The sequence below is a fragment of the Eubalaena glacialis genome, chromosome 10, assembly GCF_028564815.1.
Source record: "Eubalaena glacialis isolate mEubGla1 chromosome 10, mEubGla1.1.hap2.+ XY, whole genome shotgun sequence".
Lineage (NCBI taxonomy): Eukaryota > Metazoa > Chordata > Mammalia > Artiodactyla > Balaenidae > Eubalaena > Eubalaena glacialis.
The window spans coordinates 121,945,725-121,957,835 of NC_083725.1; positions in this window are offsets into that span (position 1 = coordinate 121,945,725).

Below are 12,111 nucleotides of genomic sequence, written 5' to 3' on the forward strand. Positions count from 1 at the left end.
GGGGACGATGACCACACCCACTCCCAACACCCCCCCACCCCGAGGCCCCTGCAAGTAGCTCAACCAGGCAGCCCGCAGGGGCACCAAACAGCTGGGGTAAGGTGGGAGGGGGAGGGGGGGAGAGGAGCTCCGCCCAGGCGCCCCGGGTTGGGAGTGAATGTCTGGGGGGGATTCTGGAACCACAGGTCCTCGCTGGCCCTCAGAGCCAGCCCACTGTTTGCTCCCGGGCCTCCCACCCTCAGCATGCTCTGCATCCCGCTGGCACTCAATAAAAACCTGAGGTTTTGGACGGCGGAGGGCGGTTCCATTGCACACTGTGGCACTTCCGGGCCCCCGTGTGGGCTGCCACTTCGTGCCCCCACCTGTGCCCTCTGGCCAGCGAGTGGCCCTGGGGGTGCGGGCAAGCTGCAGGGAGGGAACAGGGTCCTGGGGGGGAATCCCCGCAGACTCAGGCGGAACCTTAGTCTGGGGTGCAGGCGCGGGGGCTGCTGCCAGCCTGGGGGTCTGCAGGGACCTGGCGGTGGATGGGGGTCAGCTCTGAAACCGCACATCACCCTGGGGGGGCCATGAGCAGCGGGGGCGGGGAACCGGCCTCCTGTGTCTGCGGTCTGGTTGGCAGCTGCCCCTTCTGCACGTTCACAAGCAAGGGGGGCTCGGCACAGCCATGGGGAACTTGGGACCCCCCCGCCTGGAGCCCGACACAGGGCCCGCCAGGCCCAGAGGTCCCAGGAGCCGGGCGGGCCCTTGCCCCCCACCCCCAGTGCCACCTTGTCTGCCCACCTCAGTGCTTCCTCTGGGCACTGGGCGCTCCTGCGGCCACACGTGCAGGGAGCTCGCCCCCTTCCCAGTCCCGGGTGTGCAGGAAGGGTCTCAGCATCCGGGAAGGCCCACACCTCGGCCAGCGTGACCGGCCCACGGAAGGTTCGGGAGGCGGGAGGCACGCGGGATGCCGATGTTGTGCAGCAGGTGGCGCCCAGCGCCCGCACATCTTCCGGGAGGAGAGCTGCGCGTGCGCCCTCGTGTGCCGGAGCGTGGGCGGGCCCGAGCGTGTGTGGGTGTGGCTGGGACTGAGCGGGTCACGCCCACTCGGACGGACCTTCGTGGGTGTGGCTTGAGTGGACCACGCCCACTCGGAGGTCCCCTGCGTCTGCATCTGGGCCTCAGCGGCCCTGGAACGGAGTGGGGGGCGGTCGGTCAGAGGGCTTCCCGCGGTCACCTGACCCCATCTGTCTCTGCACCGCGGCCCCTGTGACAGGTGGGCGCCGTCTGCTGCCGGGTCTGCGTCCTGCATGCGAGGCAGGCACACAGGCTGGGCCGGAAGGAGTCGGCCCCTCTGCTTCCTCCTGCCCGACCTTGGCCTCTCTCATCTGCCCAGTGATGGTCAGGAAGCATCAGTCACTCTAAGCATTACACCCGGTGGGGACCCTTCCCCAGCTGGGCAGCCCTGCCCGTCCTGGCCCTGAGCCCTCCCTGCCCGGCCCTGCCCCACAGAGGGCCGCCCATCTCTGACCCTGTGCTTGGGGAACTGGGCGGCAGCAGGCAGGTGCAGGGGAAACTCCTGACGTTCGGCCAGATGAGCGCACGGAAGGCCATTGGGCATCCTGGCGGCCTCCCTCCTCCAGAGGGGAGCCCTACTCCACCCGGAGGCCCTGGGGCTCTGCCTACAAACCCCTGGGGATAGTCAGGGCTCTGAGGCCTCAGCCCACACCCCAGAAGGCCCTTCATGACCAGGCTACCTGGGGCCCACCTGGCCTGAGCCCCTCCCTGGGAAGCCAGGGGGCAGGATGAAGGCAGAAGGGCCACGCTGGTGGCCAGCCCCTGGGGCAGGGGACGCGGGAGGGTTCAGAAGTGCCCAGAATGATAGCCCCAGCTCTGGGGGTGGGAAGAGGTGGGACCCTGCCTGGAGTCGGCCACAGCGCCACCCCCGCCCGTGGGCTATGAAGCTTGGATGACTGGAATCTGCCCCTCCTTCCCTCAGAAAGGGGGCCTGTCCTCCCCAGGCGTGGCCACATCTGGCCTCGGCACAGCGACCGTACAGAGAGCCTCTGGTGTCCCAACTTCCTATGGTGGGGAGTGCAGCTGTGAGTGGTGACCCCCCAGGAGGGGCCAGAGCCCCACACAGCAGGCCCAGAGCTGGACCTGGAGCCAGGCCTAGTGACGCAGTGCCGCAGGAGCAGGGACATTCCTTGTGCGCAGGCCTCGAGGAAGCGGATGTGGCCTCTGCACTAGCCGATTACAGAGCTGGCGAGGGGTAGAGTCAACAGAAAGCTCTCAAGGAGCAGCTGGGGGGACTGCCCTACCCGTCACCTGTGGGCCAGAGTCACTCCGGGGGCAGCAGCACGGGAACGGGGCCCAGTGGGCAGGGCCGGGCTCCAGGCGCCCCCGCCAGCCACAAACACTCAAAGGGCAGAGCCCGGCACAGGGCTGTAAGCGTGGACTGCAGTAGCAGCCATTGCCATGTTTCTTGTTATTATTGCTGGGAAGCCTACCCTTGTTCTACAAGCCGTGTGTGCCCAGTGAGGCTACGGCCAGAGGGCTGGGGGCTGACTCAGGCCAGCAAGGCCCAGGCCTGGGGGCACCGCATTCATCTCAGTGATACCCAGGAGGAGGTGAGGGGAGACTCCTACTCTGCGTGGTCCCCCAGCAGGTGGGGAGGCCTGAGGGAGAGAGGTCCAGCTCAGAGGGTGTATCCATGGCCCTCTGGAGGCCCCCCAGCAACTTTGGGCAGGACCCCCTGAGATGGGCATCTCCTTCGGGAGAGTGGTCCAGGATGTTGGCAGGATGGAGGGTACGGGCAGAGCCTTGGGAAGAACGGGCCTGCCCCACCCACTCCCCACAGAGATGAACAAGGTGCACAAGGTAGCCCCCCAAACAGTCTCCAAAGGAGAGAGGAGTCCCTGTACGTGGCCTCCTGTGGAAATGCACAAATTTCCAGGTCAAAGTCCTGACCCCCAGCACCTCAGAATGGGACCTGACGTGGAGGTAGGGTCCTTGCAGATGTAATTGCTTAAGATGAGGTCACACTGGAACAGGTGGGCCCTAATCTATACGAGTGGTGTCCTTATAAAAAGAGTGAACATTTTAGTCAGACACGCACACGGGGAGAAGGCCACGTGAAGATGCAGGCAGAGATGGGGGTGATGTGTCCACAGGCCATGGAACTCCAAAAGTGACCAGGAAGCAGCAGGAAGAGGAGGGCTGTGGACCAGATGCTCCTCCCAGCCCCAGGGGAGCCAAATCTGTTGACCCCTGATCTCAGACTTCAGCCTCTGGAACCAGGAGACAATAAATTCCAGGCATTCAAGGCACCCTGGAAAAGTAAAACAGGTGTCACGACAGTGCTGCCCAATGTCTCACACACAGAAAACAGCCAGGAGGAGACACAGCAGGCTAACAGGGTGTGGGTTTGGGCAGAGGGACCCCGCGGGGCAGTGCTTCTCTTCTGGCTACTTTTCTGCATTTGCCCACATTCTGTTAGTGACTATGAACCACATTATAAGGTTTTTAGATTCCATCTCATCAAGTTCTTCCAGCTCCAACCTCCAAAAAGAGTAACACTGGCTGAATGTACTCCCGCCTGAAACAACTAAAAGATGGGACAAAACATGGGAAACAACAGTGGTCAAGATGCTGGACATCAGGCAATGAAGAACAGGGATCCCAGGGGAGATGGGGCATGCACCAGGGGCGCCCTACAATTTCCCGGGTCACTGCCCTGAGATAGCTTCCAGGACAAGGTGCAGGGAGGGGACCAGGAGGAGCTCAGCCGAGGCCCCTGGACACCAAGGTAGCTGGAGTTCAGGGGATGCCGGAGAGGACAGGGCTGCAGAGAGTGAGCCCTGGGTGGGCAGGAGCTGCCCGAGCCCCACGGGGCAGGACACACAAGGGAGGATATGCCCGGGCTGGGAGGAGCCACTTGCAAGGACCGGAGAGAGCAGTGGCCAGGGCTCCCACAGGCAGGGAGCAGCCACCGCCACCCCCCCAACCAGGCAATGCTGGAAAACCTCAGGATCACAGTGCAGCAGGTAGACACTCCCCAGCCCTGCCTGGACAGAGCACTGCTCCAACCCCATCTGATGGTTCACAAAAGTAAGACCTGAAAGACCGAACTGCATCCACGTACCTTAACCGTGTCCTAGAACAAAGCTCAAGAAGACAAAAATATCCAGCCCCCACAAGGTAAAATTCACAATGTCTGGCATCCAATCAAAAAGTACCAGGAAGGCAGAGGAAAAGGACAATTCAACCCGCAATCAGGAGAAAAATCAGTCATTCGAAACCAGCCTAAATCTGACATGGATGTTAGAATGAGCAGACAAAGACATTAAAACAGTTATTATAACTGTATTCCCTGTGTTGAAAAAGCCATAGAAAAGACTGACCATGTTAAGCAGAGACCAGGAAGATATATAGATAGATAGATGGATGGATAGATAGATGGATGGATAGATGGATAGATGGATAGATGGATAGATAGATAGATAGATAGATAGATAGATAGATAGATAGATAGATAGATAGAGATATATTTTAAAGATCCAAATTACAGTTCTAGGGATGAAAACCACGACCACGTATGAGATGAAAAATGCACTGGAGGGGTTAACGTCCAATTAGACCTGACAGAAGAAAAGATTCATGAACCTGAAGACACAGCAATAGAAACTACCCAAAATGAAACACAGGAAGACAAAAGAGTCCAAAAACAAACAGCTCATGAGTGAACAGTGGGGCAACTTTAAGCAATTTAATTTACATGTAACTGGTTCCGCAAAGGAGAGAGAGAGACAGAAAACAGACTGAAGAAATAATGGCCAAAATTTGTTCAAAATAATGAAAACCAGAAACCCACAGATGTGAGATGCTCAACACCCCCCAAGTACAAGAAACATGAAGAAAACTACACGAGACAAATCATCAAATTGCTCAAAACCAGTGATGAAAAGAGAATCTTAAAAGAATCCAGAGGGGGGAGCACTCAGAAGATGACGACAGAAACCAGCAGAGAAAAGGACAAAAAAGCGACCATCCTGAAAAGTATCTTCCAAAAACAGAGGCAAAGTGACAGTGTTCTCAGATGTGCCACCATCGCACAGGAGAGGTTCAGGCAGAAGGAAACAACACCCGATGGTTGTGTGGGTTCACGCAGAAATGGAAGCAGCTGGAATGGCAATTACACAGGTAAATATATAGGATATTTTGCTTATTTTATTTAAATCTCTTTAAAAGATAACCGACTAAACAAAAATAATAACCACGTAACTAGTGAGGGTCTATAACATGTGGAAGTAAAGTGCACACAGAGCACGGGAGGAGGGAGAAGGGGGCACAGCACTGCGGGTTCTCATCCCATATGCTGTGTCTCTAAAGGTGGGATCTGACAAGTTAAGGCAAACACTATAACCCTGAAGGCGACAAAAATAACAAGACGAAGGATTCCAGCAAAGAAGGCAGCAAAGGAGGTAAAGTGAATTGTGAAAAACTGCTCAGTGGATCCAAAACAAGGCAGAAGAGATGGAAGAAATAGAAAACAAACAGCAAGATGGTGGGTTTTAACTGAACTGTGTCAATAATTGTATTCAGTGTAGCCTCTGAAACCCCAGTAAGAAGGTATGGGTTGTCAGGCTGCATAAAAAAGCAAGGCTCCTCTATTAGCTGCTCACTAATCATTCAAAGTAAAAGGATAGAAAAAGACATGCAAACAGATGGGAGGAAAATGGAGAGGCAATGTTAACATCAGACAGAGTAGATTTCAGAGCAAAGGGTATCACCAGGGATAATGGAGGTCACTTCATCATGATAAAATCCGATTTCTTAGACGCAACACTGGAAAAGCACAATCCGTAGAAGAAAACTTCGTAAATTGGGTTTTGTCAAGATTAACAATGTCTGCTCTTTGAAAGATACTATTCAGGATAAAAAGACAAGCCACAGACTAGGAGAAAAATCTTTGCAAAGCCTCTATCTGGTAAAGGACTTCTATCCAGAATAGATAAAGAACACTCAAAGCTGAATAACAAGTAAATAATCCAATTTTTCTAATGTGGAAAGATTTGAAGGACACATGACCAAAGAAGACATATGGATGGCGAGTAAGCATGTGTATGCGAGACACCACTATCTGTAAGAATGGCTAAAATTTGAAAGACTGAGGGTGTCAAGTGCTGACGAGAATGTGGAGGAACCAGAAATCTCATCCGTGGCTGGCAGGGATGCGGATGGTGGGGTCACCCTGGAAAACAGTTTGGCTTAAAAACTCCAACAGATGCCAAACGTGCAATCCAGCCATGCCACCCCCGGGTATTTACCCGAGAGAAACAGGAACATATGCCCAAGCGAGACCAGACACACCTGTTCCAGCAGCTCTATTTGTAATGGCCCCAAACTGGAAACATCCCAGTGGCCACCATTGTGGGACAGAGAAGCAGGCCGGCTCACCCAAACCACTAAGTACTGCTCAGTGATAAAATGCAGCCGACGATTGGATCAAACTACGACATGGATGAATCTCAAAATAATTTCACTCAAAAAGCTGAGTGAAAGAAGCCAGACCAAAAAGGTACATATTGTATGATTCTATTTACATAAAATTCTAGAAAATGCAAACAAATCTGCAGTGACAAAGAGCAGGTCCACGGCTGCTGCGGGTTTCGGACGGGTCGTTCCCAAGGGGGCACTGGACACTTCTGGGGATGGAGGTGACTGCTGTCCTGGTGGCGGTGATGTTTTCCCGGGCGTGTGCTTGGGTTGAAGCTGATCACACGGAACTCTTCAAGGACAGGCAGACTCATTTTATTGCGCTTGGCAAATATCACATTTTTTTTTGTTTTGTTTTAAACAAACTGAAGGTTTGAGGCAACCCTGCGCCGAGCCAGCCTATTGGCGCCATTTTTCCAACAGTATTTGCTCACTTTGTTTCTCCGTGTCACATCCTGGTAATTCTCGCAGTATTTCAATCTTTTTCATTATTATATTTGTTGTGGTGACCTGTGATTAATGATCTTTGCTAAGGGCTCCGATGATGGTTAGCATTTTTTATCAATAAAACATTTTTTCGTTAAGGTATGTGTAATGTGTGTGTGTTAGAAATCATGCTGTTGCACACTTAATAAACTACAGTAGACCATCCCTAAACTCTAAGATCACAGGGTCACAGGGACCCAGTACCAAGCCTGGAGCAGACCGGGCAGCAGCTGGGAGGGGGCGTGTCGTGCCTCTGCAGCTGGGCTGGGACTGGGGCCCCAGCAGCCCCTGAGCCCTCCTGCACCTGCCTCCCATCTGAAACTCTGTGGAGTGAGGCCACGGCTTGTATACAGCAGGTGCTAGTGCCCCAAGCCAGGTTCCCAGGTGAACCGGCCCCCCAGGTCCCAGGGCCGGGCCATGGGGCTGCCTTCCCTGCGGCCCAGGCTTGGCCCTCTGGTCCTGCGAGCGCTGGAGCCCCTGGCAACTGCCTCCGTGCCCACAGCCCAGCGGCCACTCGCTGTCTGAGGCCTGCAGGTACCTGCATGACACCTCCCCCAGGTGACCAGAGTGACACCATGGCCGCTGGACAGCAAGTCTGGGCCCCAGGACTCCCCGGGGCCAGTGCCTGGCATGAGTGGCCCCGGAAGTCCACCTGGTCCCATATGGCACGTGCTGAGTCCCCGTGGTCAGCCAGGCAGACTGGCCATTGTAAGCCTGGGAGCCTGGCCCTGGGATCCTCCCCACCCGGCCCTGCCCGCTCTCCCTGCTTCCTGCCGGGTACCTGGATCGCTGCCCCACCACTTTGTGCAGGCCCCCCACCCTGCTGTTCATCCGCAGTTTACCCACTTCTCCCAGCTCACGCTAGGCCCAGGACACCCTCTGGCCTGGCCCCGGCCCCCTCACCAGTGTCCCCACAGCTAAGCAGGCACTTCCGGCCTCAGCAGGGCCTCTCCCCACCCCAGCTCCAACCCCGGGCCTTGAGGGTCTGGCTGCCCCTCCTCTAGCCCACCTCCTCCAGGAAGCCTTCCCGGGCTGCTCAGGGCCCTCCCAGCTCTGAGCTGTGTCTGCCCTCAGAGACCACTTGACTTGTGCTTCTGGGGTTCCTACCACGCCTTCCAACCTGACAGCCCTCCACAACCTGGTACTACCTGTTTGGGGCTACATGTTTGTGTTTCCCCAAAATTCATACGTGGAAGCCCTGACCCCAGGGTGATGGAATCGGGCCTTTGGGAGGCGATGAGGTCGTGAGCGTGGGGCCCCATGATGGCATCAGTGCCCTCCCCCCTCTTCCCACGAGGCCCAGGAGGAGCCCTCACCAAAGCCCGGCCCCAGGGGGACCCTGACCTCAGACCTCAGTGTCCAAGGGCTGCGAGAAGCAGTGTGTGTGTGGGCGAGCCACCAGGTCCGGGTTTCTGTTCAGCAGCCCGACCGACCTGGACACCCTGCTGAGAACGCCCCCCATGTGCTCCCCGCCACCCTCCGGCCCCCCAATGGAGGGACGGATCGTGTGCATCAACCGGCACCACCACCTGGCCACCAGCTCCCGGGTCACACCCACAGCGGCCGGCAGCCCCTCACGGCCACCAGCGGAGCGCAAACACTCAGTACCCGCCACGTCCGCACCTGGAGCCACAAGCAGCCCGATAACCCCTGGCCCGGTGCGAGGCTCCCGTCCCGCTGCTCCTGACCAACTTTATCTGTTTGCTTTTCACCCAACATCCGCTGGCACTCAACGCAGCATAGCACAGCACCGGGCAGGGGGCCAGGGCAGTCCGCTCAGCCGGGGGGCCGGGGCGCGCTGAGCCGGCCCACAGCTGGGGGGCCGAGGGGGCAGGGGGCTCTGGCCAGAAGCTGAAAACATCATCGTCTCCTCTGGCACCTTGGAGACGTCGGGACCCTCAGCTCAGGGCTGGAGGCGGGTGGGTGGCAAGCCAGGCCCAGGAGAAACGTGACTCGGAGCCCCTGAGGGGCAGCCCCAGGTCCCCGAGTGGGGTGGGAGTGGGAGTGGGTGCTGGTCGGGAGGGGCCACTCCACCACCGTGGGGTCAGAGGTGCCCAGACTCCGAGTGGGGGGAGGATCGTTCAGAGCACGGGCCGGGGCCAGGGGGCACCCCGGGTGCTGCCCGAAGAGCTGGGCCGAGCACTGCCTCCTGGGAGCACGTCTCCCCGACCCCAGCTACGCTCCCCCCTGGCGGGAGGGGCAGGTGGCCAGGCCCCCATCTGGCCGGAGGTGCCTGGGCAGCAGGTGGGCATCCAGCCCCAGGCCTGCTTTCCCAGCCCACTGTGGCTCAACCTGTCCCTCAGTCCCCTTGTGGTCCCCCCGTCAGGCCCCAGCACAGGGCCAGGCACCTAAAATATACACAAAGGACCAGAGGCCCTGGCCAGGAGAGGGGCGGAGGTGAGCCTGTCCAGGAGCACGGTTCCACCAAGCCTGTGGCAGTGACTCCCCGACCCTGGACCCCCTAACCTGTCCCAGCGCCAGTCCTATGCCTCAGCCCCCTCCTGCAGCCACAGCCATGAAGTTCTGTCCACCTGACAGCTACACGATGGGGCTGTGGGCAGCAGTCAGCACTGGGGCTGCCCTGCAGGGGCCCGAGTGGTGGGGGGCAGCACACACCTCAAATCCAGGCCCAGGAATTTTGGGGGAGGGCTGGGGCCCAGGGGTAGGCGCTGGGGCTGGCAGGGAAGCCCTGGGCCCCCGGAGGAACGGCCTGCCCCAGCCCCTTGCAGCACCCTCCCTGGCTGCCCAGGCCCCTCGCCTGTGGCCCTGGCTCGGTGGCTTCACTTCTGCCCGGCAGGGTTGATCCCAGCAGCTCAGGATGGGGGTCTGGAAGGGCCAACGGGAAGCAGGAGTTGGCCGGGGAGCGCACGGGAGGCCAGGGAGCTGCAGGTAAGGTGGCTGGGACGTGGTGGGGAGAGCCTGGGTCACCCTCTCAGCCCTCACGCGGCCGCTCCCAGCTGGCTCCAGGGTGGGGGTCTCGAGGAAGGGGCTGCAGGTGACTGGCGATCAAGAGCAACAGTGGGGAGGGGGGCCGGCCGGGACCCCAGCGGAGCAGCCTGCCCAGGACCTGCCCCCTGGCCACACACAGGATGTTAGGGCAGAGCTGGGGCTGGGGTGGCTGGTGACTCCACCCCCAGGCCGAGGTCCCTCGGGGAATCTTTGCTCCGGCTACTCTGGACCCAGGGTCTCCTGGTCTGCACCATCTTCCCAAGCATCAGCTCTCAGGAGGGGCCCAGGCTCGGGGCACTGGCCACTCGAGGTCTCACAGCTCCCGCATGGCAAAGGCTCAGCCAGCCGGCCGCTCAGCGCTGGCCTCAACGCCGGGGTCCAGGACAGTTGCAACCTTGTGTCCCGACTCAGCGGGAAGTCACTGCTGGCTCTGCAGTGAAAGGCCCGTCATCCCAGCGCTCCTGTCCTTACAGCCCTACCTGCCACCCGGCCCACTCCCCAAACAGGCAGTGGCCACAAGGCTGACTCCCCTCCAGGCTGAAATCTTGCCCCAGCACGTGCTGAAGCCACCGTCCTCAAGCCTCAGGGGTTGAAGCCCCACCTGCCCTCCCCCAGGACCACCGCATGTGCGGGGGGCGCCCAGAGGGGAGCCTCTGGAAGCACCTGCTGGTGTCCCCACCCAGGCCCTCGGCCCCAATCCCAGGGAGCCACGGCCTAGGGGACAGGGCCCACCCTCCCAACTGAGCCAGGAAGCTGGAAGCAGTGTGTAGGGCCTGGACAGAAAAAGGCTTTTTTTTCCTAGACAGAAAAAGGCTCTGGGGCTGGGGGTAGGCTCAGGGCAGGCTTCGGCCAGGGCTCAGGCCCCCTCGGGGTCCCTGCCTCACGGCACCGGCGGGAGCCCTGGGGTGACCAGCGCTGCTCAGGGCCGGCCACACAGGCGGAGGGAGCGAGGGCAGACAATCACCCGTGTGTCCGGGGTTCCGCTCCCCGAGGCCGGCCAGCGGGACGCGCTCCTGTCGCCCAGCCTGCAGGGGCACAACGGAGAACAATGGCCACACACATGCTTATCTCCCTGCCACCGTTTGCTCAGCGCATTCCAGCGCCCCCAGGTCAGCAGACAACAATGCCATGCTCTGTGGTTTCCCGCCAAACCACTGTGTAGAAAGGGAAAAGGGGCCTCAGCCCCGCCTTGCTGGGATGGAACAGGACCCGGGTGCCAGCAATGCTGAAAGGTCAGAGCTGTCCGCTAATTTCAGGGCCTGGGCCGCCTGCGGTGACAGATCCTGGACCGCACGGCATAACTTTCCCAGGAAACTCAAACCAAGTCACACGCACACATACACAGGCCTCTGATCCAGGCCCCGGGGGCAGCCGATTGCAATCCAGTGACATCCCACACCAGCCAGGGCCACGCCTGCAACCCTCAGGCTGCTGGGAGGTGACCCTGGGCCCCAACGAGGGAGCCCCTTGCCTGCCACAAGCCCCGCCCCACCCAGGACACAGGAGTGTCCGGAGACCACAGTCTGCCCCACCTGTCCCCTGATGTGTCCCGAGGCGTGGGCCCCCTGCAGGTGCTGGGACACACTGAGAACAGGCGGACGGGCCCGTTGGGGGAGGACCTGCTGGGAGACACAACAGCACCCAACGTGCAGGGCGCAGTCTGGAGAAGGGGACAGAGAAGGCTGTCAGAGGGGAGGGGAGGAGCCAGGGGACATCTGGGGGCCGTGTGCGGGACACCAAGGGCAGCCGACGCCAAGGCCCTGTGGTCGGGCGCCTGCTGGGCAAGGGCTGAAGCAGCTGGGGACCCGGAAGGGTCCGGGCAGAGGGATGGAACGGGGGCCATGAGAGAGAAAGGCTTGGGGCTTGATCCCACAGCCAGTCCCGGTGGCAGGGGGACCTCTGGGGGACAGCCCCACCCGGCCCATTCTGGAGCCTCGAACTGCCCACCGTGGGCTGCACCCAGGCCCCGGGGATGGCTTTGTCTGGTGGGAGACGGCCCGGGTGGCCTGTCGGAGCCCCTGCTTCCCTGCTTGTCCCGAGGCCCGATGGGCCGTCTCCCTGCAGCCCCACAGTGCGTTCACCCTCCCGGGGCCCTGGCCAGGGCTGAGGGCTGAGGCCTGAGGGCTGAGGCCTGAGGGGAGGGCCCAGGGCCCACCCTCTTGCCCCTGAGAGCCCCCACCCACCAGCTTTCCCTGGCCC